The 10,001-nt window shown below is 46.9% G+C and overlaps 1 protein-coding gene across 1 annotated transcript in view; it reads right to left on the bottom strand.

Moving 5' to 3' along the window:
* The window catches only part of LOC101652562 (TRPM8 channel-associated factor 1), a 47,791-nt gene extending 45,534 nt beyond the window's left edge, over window positions 1-2,257 (bottom strand). Inside the window, exon 1 of the mRNA XM_004713951.3 lies at window positions 2,090-2,257. The gene's annotated coding sequence lies outside the window, so the exon portion shown is untranslated. The remainder of the gene's footprint in view (window positions 1-2,089) is intronic.
* Between the last annotated feature and the right edge of the window lie 7,744 nt (window positions 2,258-10,001).

The raw sequence follows: 10,001 nt of genomic DNA, 5'->3' as shown, positions 1-10,001 counted from the left end.
GCTCGCAGAAACTGTGAGATAATGGGAGTTTCTTGTTTTGGGATAGTTTTGTTTCAGGCTTCTAAGTATTGGAGTGATTTACTCCCCATCAGTAGTTGACTAATGCGTCTTTAAAACTAGACGCAACCCAGATTTGTGATGGTCGCACCAGGGTGATCAGAAGAGCTAAACTACATATGCACACAGCACAAGGTTGAAAGCAAGGATGCTTTTACTTTTAGGTGAGCCTGGCCCAAACCATGGTATTTTCTTTTTCTTTCCTTTTTTCTATATTTAATCATTATATTGGGGGCTCTTAGAGCTCTTATAACAACTCATACATCAATTTTATCAATTACTTATGTGCATATGTGCCGTCATCATTGCTAATAGCCTCATATGCTTGTGAAAGTTGGACACTGATTAAAGAAAAGCAAAGAAGAATGGATACATTTTGAATGATGGTACTGGGGAAGCATCTTGAAAGTACCGTGGCACTGCCAAAAGAACAAACAAATCTCTTTTGGAAGAAGTACAGCCAGAATGCTCCTTAGAAGCAAGGATGGTGAGACTTTGTCTCCCGTGCCTTGGACATGTTGTCGGGAGAGACCAGTCCCTGGAGAAGGACATTATGCTGATAAAGCAGAGGGGCAGCAAAAAACGAGGAAGGCCCTTGACAAGCTGGATTGGCCCAGTGGCTGGACGATGGGCTCAAACATAGTAACTGTGAAGATGGGGCAGGACCAGGCAGTGTTTCACTCTGTTACACGCAGGGTCGCGGTGGGTCCAAGTAGACACGATGGCACTTGGCAACCTAATATTTTCCTAAACAGTGAATATGAAGGAAGCAGAAATAAGACTGAATTAAAAGTAAAAAACACGTACGGACCTGTACAGTATAAAGCCACTAATTCAAAATTTAAAAATAGGGAAAACCGTTGCTTTGAGATGCATACTCGAGTGGTAACCCTGGAAAGAAATGCAAGGACATGATTCGTGCAAAAAGCATTATGGTCCTCACTTCTCAGGGCTCAGGGGCACTGCTGGCCCCTGTCCAACTCAAAGTGACCCTGGGGGGCACGATAGAGCTGCCCTGCAGGGCTTTCCAGATGGCAAGTCTGTGTAAATGCAGAATGTCACACCTTTGCCAGGTGCAGCAATCGGTGGGGTCAGATCACTGACCTGGTTCACTGAGGAGTGGCTTTAACCACGGTGCCCCCAGGACTCCTGCCAGACAGCGACGGTCTTAGAAATGAGCAATACTCACAGGGGGCTGCTAAGGGCCTGTCACGTCCTGTGGATTTATCTGTTACCTCAGCTGTTCCTTCCGTGGTTATGAACCATAATTCATCACATACATATTAAAAAAGCAAAATAATAATAAAATAAAAAACTAGACACATGATACTTTGAAGGTGACCGTGGATGAAAGGATGAATCATCAGCTTTACAGAGACCCTGTCCTCTCTGGCGGCCCCGCCTCCAGATTTATCCAGCAATGAGGTCCCTCTGGCTATGCATGCCGGCCTTGGCCTCCGGTGCAGGGAGAACTGTCTGCTTGCCTAGGTTCTCTGCCAGAGACTCTGGGCCCTCTGCGCTCCCTTTACCCTACTGATGCCGCCCCGGGCCTGTCCTCGGACAACGTCCGCTTTAGGGACACGGAACCCCCCCACCTCCACCCCACCCCACCCCACCCCATGCCAGGTCAAGCCCTACCTAGCTCCGGTCTCAGAGGCTCCAAGCTGAATGCTGGCGGCACGGGAAGGGGCCGTCCTCTCCCGGCAAGGGGAACAACGCGGCTGCACGAGGCCCTGACATCCTGGAGGACCCAGGACCCACGAGAGGCCAGTGCTGGCTAGCTCGCCCGGCGCCGCGAAGAACCCGGTCACCCACCGACAGGTCTGCGCGACCCTCCGGGGTATCTTCCCCTGACACCCTCACCCCACACCTCCCTTTCTGGTGGTCAATGTCACCCCTATTTGCCCCGCGCAGAGCCAGGGAGGCACAGGCCTCAGGAGAGCACCCTGTCCTCCACCCGGGCCCCCTCCCTTGGTGGCCTGCGTCACCATGGACCCCTGCCCTTCCCTGGGCCCAGCCTGAGTCCACTCACCGTCTGCCCGCTGCTCCTGCCGCCCGGCTGTGGCTGCGGAGGGAGGGAATGACCTGCTCACTCTGCAGGGGCGGCCAGGGGAGTCCGGGCGGGAGGGGCTGAGGGCGAGCGGAGGCGGTCCCCGCGGCTGAGTGACAGAGGCAGGGGTGATGCTGGCTCCGCGGTGCCCGCCGGCCATGCAGCCCTGCTCAGTCTCCGCCCCTCCTTGTTTAATGTCTGCCCCTCCTCTCTGAGTCTCCGTGAGCCCTGCTCTGGTCAGTCTCCTCCCTGCCTTGGTTAGTCTCGCCCACTACTTGGTAAGTCCCATCCCCCTTGGTTAGTGTCCGTCCCTCCCCTGGTCAGTGTTCACCTTCCTCTGGTCCATCTCTGCCCCTCCCTTCCCAGACTCCGCCCCTCTCCGGGTGGTCTTTGACCGTTCCCTGCTCAGTTTCCCCTGCCAGGCCAATCAGGCCTAGGATGCTATGAGTCTGACAGTACAGGGACAATTTGCTGGGGGAAAAAAACAACCCTAGAGCTAATTGATGATCAAGGGAGCGAGTGAGTCAGGGTGATACATTTTTATATCTAATAACAGCTACTCCCACTGATGAATTTCACCTGAGTCCTAGAATCAAGAACCGTGCGTTATAAAGGGAGAGCACACAGCGCTGAACATGGTCTGTTGCCCGGGAAACTCACCTGCACCCCCCAAACCCTCAAACAACTCCCTGCCATCGGGTGGATTCAGACCCAGGGCGACCTTCTAGGACAAAGTCGAACTGCCCCGTGGGTTTCCTTTCGGAGTGAGTAGGCTGGGCTGCTAACCACGAGGTCAGCAGTTTGAACCTGTCAACCCAAGTCCCCACGGGTCATTCTGGCAATGCCCCCGCACCCTGTGCAGAGCCTCCAAACTCCAAATCAAACTCAGTGGATTCCAGTTGAGACTATAACTCTTCATGAGAGCAGACAGCTGCATCTTTCTTTCGAAGAGGAGCTGTGGTTTCGAACAGCTGACCTTGCAGTTTGCAGTCCAGGGGTTTACCTGCAGGGTTTTAAAAAGCAGTTCCTCTGGTGTGGGTTGGGGCCATGTGAGGTGGAATCTACTCCATGTTCTCAATAACCCGCTTCCCTTCCATGCAGGTGAGGGGCAGGCCATTGGTCTGGCCAGCTAACGGTGAGTAGATGTGGAAACCTGGGCAGAAGCATGGATTTTCCATAGTCTTGTGCTCAGCCATCAACTGCCCCCCACCCCCCGCCCCCCATGCCCCCCGGCCGAATCAAACCACTTCCATGGACTTGACTCAGACTCACAGCGGTCTGATAGGGCATGCTAGAACTGCTCCACAGGGTTATGGGAGCAGACAGCAACTAAGGAGGTTGAACCACCAACCTTGTGGTTAGCAGCCTAAAGCTTTCCCCACACCGACACCAGCCTTCTCATCCCCTGCCAGCTTACTGTGGTTAGGAGCCATCGAGCAGGTTCAAACTTATAGCCACTCTGACAGCAACAACAGAATGAAGCTTGGCCAGTGCTGCGCCATCCTACAATGCAAGTTAGGTGTGGACCCGTTGTGCCAATATCTCAACCTTAGAGCCTGTAATTCCACAGGCTGAAATAGCAGGAGTCAGAATCCCAGGTGGAAGAAGGCATCCTGGGAGGTGTGATGGAGTGAATTGTGTCCCCCCTCCCTCCCCAGACTACATGTGTTGGAATATTAACCACCTATATCTGTGGATATAGTTCCATTTAAAACTAAAAGTCAAACTCACTACTATCGTTGACTCATGGGATCTCCTAGGCTGTAAAAACCTTTACTGGCACAGGAAGCCTCCTCTTTCTCCTGCAGAGCACCTGGTGGATTTGAACTGCTGACCTTGTGGCTAGCAGTGCCTCGCTTACTGCACAGCTACACCAGAGAGCTCCTCTAGTACAACACTTTTTCATTGTTCCCTGAATGAGGTCATATCAGTGTGGCATGTCACTAGCCGGTCACTCTGTACCATATGGAAGGGCAGGCTAGACAGAGGAGGAAGGCCACATGGGTGAGGAAGATGAAGGTAACTGACAAGCACTTTCCCGCTGAACTGCCAGAGAAATACTGCCCTTGAGCCAGTGCCCTGGGATCAGGCGGACAGCCTCCTGAACAGGGAGAAAAGACATCCCTGCTTATCAGAACCAGCTGCTTGTGGGGTTTCTGCTGTGGTGGCACTTGATGGCGACGATGAAGGAGAAATAGACGTCTGTTGGGTTGGTTATTCTCATGTTATTCTCAGTGTCACCCCGAGTTAATTATCCTGTCCAGGGCACGGGCTAGGTAACGTGGCCTTCTGAAGAAATACTCCTGTTTATCAAACACTGATTGTGATGGACTAACTTCACCCAGCGTAATGGTTTCCAGGTCCCTCCATGTCGTGAGGTGTTCTGGGCAAGCGGGGAGTTAATAATGAGTACAAGAATGAGAAAATGCTCTCAAACGGACTCTGGTGATGATGGTACGACTCTTCTTGATGTGTTTGAACTGTTAAATTGCATGATATGTGACTTTTATGCCAATAAAACTGTTGAAAACTGATTGTGGAGTAGGTATTTTATCAATTTGATACCCTTAGTATCGGTGATTAGAAGTAGAACTGACTATTCAAATAAAACTTCCACATTGTTTTAGAAACAGTTATAGTTGCCTGGGGAAGGGTCAATGAATTGTGCTATTTTTAACTAGAACATGAAACTTTAAATTATCATCAAAATCATACACTCACGCAGGTAACAGATAGCATATAGGCAGCAGCTGCATTGTCACTTTAATTTGGATTTCTTCAATTGATGAAACTGAATTTGTTTTCAAGCATTTATCTTTTTTGTCTGTTTTCTAACAGCATTGTTCAGGTATAACTGGCCTATGCAGTTAATTACTTGTATTTAAATTGTACAATTTGATAGATTTTGACATCTGTAGGCACTAACTTGGAACCTGTATATGGATCATGAAGCGGTCATTCAAAGAGAACAAGGGGAGGTGGGGGCATCAGGCTTTTTAATCATCTCATCATTCCAAGAAGCTGCACTGTATGAAGAAGGATGTGGCACCAGGATTGGGGAAAGACGTATTAACAAGCGTCAGCATGCAGATGACACAACCATGCTTTCGGAAAGTGAGCAGGACTTGAAGCGCTTGCTGATGAAGATCAAGGGTTGCAGCCTTCAGTATGGATGACAGCTCAATGCAAGGAAGACCCAAATCCTCACCACGGGTCTGTTAGGTGACACGAAGACAAATGGAGAAAAGATTGACATTGCCAGGGATTTCATTTTACTTGGCTCTACAATCAATGTTGTGGAAAGAAGCAATCAAATGATGTCTTGCATGGGGTAAGTCTGCTGTACAAGACATCTTGAACATGCTGAAGAGCAAGGAGGTTGCTGTGAAGACTAAGGTGTTGTCAGTCACCTCATCTGCATGTGCAAGTTGGACATTTCATAAGGAAGGCTGAGGACGAATACATGCATTTGAATTATGGGGCTGTTGAAGAATATTGAAAGCACCATGGACTGCCAACAAACAAACAAACAAACCCAAACAGAATCGTTTTGGAAGAAGTACAGCCAGAATGCTTCTTAGAGGCAAGGACAGGGAGGCTCCATCTCTGGTGCTTTGGACATCTTGTCAGGAGAGACCAGTCCCTGGAGAAGGACACCATGCTTGGTGCAGTAGCATGACAGTGATAAAGAGGAAGGTCCACAGCAAGATGGATGGGCACAGTGGCTGTGGCAATGGGCTCCGATATGACAACAGTTGCGCAGATAGCCCGGGACAGGGCGGTGTTGGCTTTTTCCCTGTTGTAAATAGGGTTGCTATGAGTCAAAACTGACTCAAGGCACCTAACAGCCTTTCTCTGCGTTTCTGGAGTTGCAATGAAGAGATCTAGGGGATTGGGAGAACTGATTATTAAGAATTTCCCCAGCAAATAAAGATAGCTAGAAAAGTAAACCAAATGGGAACTGCCAATGAGCTCTGGATGCAAAGCTGCGGTCAGTGACCCCGGCAGGGACAGAAGGTGAACTTGCAGGCAGCCTCAGAGTCCTGGTCCTGATGATCTGTGGTGCGTCACCCTTTGCAAGGAAATGCTACTGCCTGCTGCAAGCCAGGATGCAGCCTGGGAGAGAGCGAGGCAGATGCCTTTAAACTTCAAAGGTTGATCTTCACAACTATTCTTTGAAGGTCTCACTGTCATGACATCCTGGGCCAAGATTTTAATAGAAAAACCAGATGGATGAACTTAAAGGATATCTGATCCCCTCCCCCCGCCCCTGCATCTATGATGATAGCTATGCAGAAACATGGAAAGAAAAGGGAAATCCCTCATTTTCTTGCTCTTGCTACTTACCAAGTTTCCATCTGTTGTCACCCAGTGTTGACACTGAAGCAATGGAAGCATAGGCTGGCTAGTTTAAGCAGAACATGCACTTATGGAGGGTGCCGACTAGTTCAAGGCCATGCTGGTTCAGTGGCAGAAATGTTGCCTTCCACAGGGAAGGCCTGGACTTGTTCTGGGCCAGTGCAGCTCATGCACAACCTCACTCATCGCCAGTGGACTCTGGGGTGTTCTGATGCTGGATGGGTTACAGTGGCATTTCCAGACTAGAAAGAAAGTTCTGGTGATCCATGTACTTCCCCAAACCAGTCCCAGAAAATCCAAGGGAGCTCTTAGTCTGATTCACATGGGTCACAGGTATGGCAGAAGACCATGAATTGGGGTTGATGTAACAACATCTGAATCCAACCCCCCCCCCCCACACTCCCTCACCCCGTCTCCAGCCTACCCTCCAGCCTCTGAGACACAGACATGGCGTTCACAGGGTCATGATAATGTTCAACCCTCACTCTATGGAACTGGTGCCATGAGGGGTTCAGTGCATTTGTTAGGGACTCAGACAGAGCAGTCGGTGCTGCTGACTCACCACAGGGTACCAGAAGCTTCTAGAATGGGTCGCACTCCAGATTCAGGAAACTGGACTCACTACTGCCTCTAGGGCCAGTCTCATCAAATTCAATACTGGGTTGTTTTCTCTATCTTGGTGCCGCTGGTCCTTGCCCTGAGTGGCACAGCCTTGGTCCCGGATGAGTCCAAGGTCTTGTTAGCTTCTCCCTAGGGTGGGGACCTCACTTTGAGAACATTCAGATGCTGGTGGGAAAGGAATTGTCACGGATGTTTACCGTCTACAACTTTGACTACACCAAGTGACTTCCCCAAATCTATGTGTTTTCTATTCCTCGTTTTAACAGCTCTCTCCACTTAAGATATTCTCACTTTACACGGTGCACCAGAATGTACTCATTCTCTTGTCAAATCCTCCAAGATTGGAATTCCTGCACAGAGCCCTTTCCTCCTCCAGAAAGTCACAATTCCTGCCTGGATATTGATTCTGTAAGGAGCGAAGTGTAATCTGGAAACTGAACCAATGTGAATCAATCTATTATCTAACTTAACAAAGAACATTACCAGTGAGCACTGTGTACCTCTAAAAAAATCCATATGAGACTCAATGGTCCATAATTACTGTAAAGCAAAGATAAAAGGAAAATAAACAAAAAGCCTGATGAGTGGAAGCACAATATATAGCAAGTAGCTAATGAGAAGATTAATACATTGTATACAGTGTAACCAGCATCTCAGAACAAGTTGTGTACTCCTTGTTAAATGGAAACTTTGTTTGCTTGTGTCGACTTCTTGATAACACAATAAGATATTATTTTTAAAAGAATTAATACCAATTTTACACATGCTCTTCAGATAACAGGAGATGGAGGACTTGATGAATATAATATTACCTTGAAAGAAAAAAATATGATATAAAAACAGAAAACTAGAGACCTTGAATATAGATGGAAATGTTCTTTACAAAATCTTAGCCAATATAAATCATTTATTGGAAGGGCATTAAAAAGTTTGTGGAAATGGAGTGAAAAAAAATCTAAAATTTCCTTGGGATTTTATAAGCTCCCTCTTATAAGCTATGATAAAAGTGGGATTTAGAAGGCTACCAACAATGTCAAACTAGAACAGAAATAAACCCCAATATGACAATGAAACCCCCCCCACAAAACTATTAAAAACCAGATCAAGCCCAAAGTGTGTCGGAAGGGAGATAAAGTGACACTATTTTAACTGTTTAAGTCAGATTTATCATTTTAATCGACTATAGTCATGTAATCCTCCTTGTCTGATAATCGGCTTACTTCCATCGCTCACTTAGGGTCAGAGGGAAATCAGCGGAGGCCGATTCTCTGTGCGGTTCCTGCACGTGTATTTTGGGCTTCCACTGTCATCCACAGCCTCTGCACACCAGAATCTCACAATTCAAACTCTGACACTATTCCCTCCTTTGGATTTGGATTCTATAATTTACAATCCTTGGGTCCTGGATCTATAGAGACAACAACTAGAATGAGGGTTCCTGGGGGCATGCCAGGGGAGGTGGAAGGGTGAGGGGAGACTGATAACAAGGAGTTCAAGAAGGAAGAAAATGTTTCAAATCTGATTTTGGTAGCAATCGTACAACACTGCTTGATATGATTGAGCTATGGAATAGTAGTAGGTCCTAATAAAATGGTTTGGGGAAAAAATAACAAAGTGGAGTTTACAAAAAGATTACTTCAATATTTGAAAATAAATCATTATAATCTAACATCAATCACCTAATGATCATACCTCAAAGGGGCATATTTGCACTTCCACATCTTCAGTAGGTCTTGTGCATCAAGTTTGCCCAATGCAATATGTCATTTGATTTCTAGACTGCTGCTTCCATGAGCACTGATTGTAGATCCAAGCAAAATTAAACCCTTGACAGATTCAATCTCCTCTCCCTTTATCGTAATGTTGTCTATTGGCCCAGCTGTGAGGATTTTTGTTTTCTTCGGATGGAGTTATAATCCAGACTGTAATCTTTAATTTTTATCAGCAGGGTCTTCACGTCCTCACTGTCAGCAAGCAAGGCTGCGTCATCTGCACATTGCTGATAAGCCTGCCTCCAGTCCTCCTGCTTCATCTTCTCGGGTTAGCTACTCAGCACACAGATTGAATGAAATGGTGAAAAGATGCAGCCCTGACACACATCCTTCCTGATTTGAAACCATACTCTATTCCCTTGTTCTGTTCCAACATGACTTTTGGTCCGTGTGCAGCTTCCACATGAGCACAATGGCGTGTTCTTATCAATGTTATTCATAGCTTGCTAAGATCCACACAGCTGAATACCTTTTCATAATAAGCACAATAGATTCTTTTTGCATAATTAACACAATTGATCCACATAATTGAATGCCTTTGCAGTAAAATACAAGTAAACGTCTTTTTGGTAGTTTCTGCTTTCAGCCAAGATCTATCTGAAGTCAGCATTAAATTCTCATGTTCCTCTTCTGAATCTGGCTTGAATTCTGGCCGCTCTCTGTGGCTGCATCTCTGCTATTATTTTTGAAATATCTACAGCAAGATTTTATTTGCATGTGATATTGTCAATAGTTTCCACATTCTGTTGGGTCACTTTTCTTTGGAAGGGCAACGCATATAGATCTCTTCCAGTTTGGTTTGCCAGGTAACTGTTTTCCAAATTTCTTGGCATAGATGAGTGAGTGCTTCCAGTGTTCCATCAGCTTGTTGAAACATTTCAATTGGTATTCCATCAATCCCTGGAGGCTCGTTTTCATGAATGCTTTTTGTGCAGCTTGGAATTTCTTCCTCCAGTACCATTGATTCTTGCTCCTATGCCACCTCTTGACTGGCTGCATGCCGACCAGTTCCTTTTGGTATAGTGACTGGGACTTCCCGCCGTTGCCTTTTCATGTTTCCTAAATCATTCCGTATTTTCTTCATGGAATTTTTCAATATTTCAACTCTATGTTTGAATGCTTTTATCCCCTTCCGTTTGAGA

Source organism: Echinops telfairi, unplaced genomic scaffold, assembly GCF_000313985.2.
Source record: "Echinops telfairi isolate 266 unplaced genomic scaffold, ASM31398v2 ScPeMD7_23;HRSCAF=83, whole genome shotgun sequence".
In the NCBI taxonomy this organism is placed as follows: domain Eukaryota; kingdom Metazoa; phylum Chordata; class Mammalia; order Afrosoricida; family Tenrecidae; genus Echinops; species Echinops telfairi.
The sequence above is the reverse complement of the archived record's forward strand: the minus strand, read 5'-3'. Positions and strand labels throughout refer to the sequence as shown.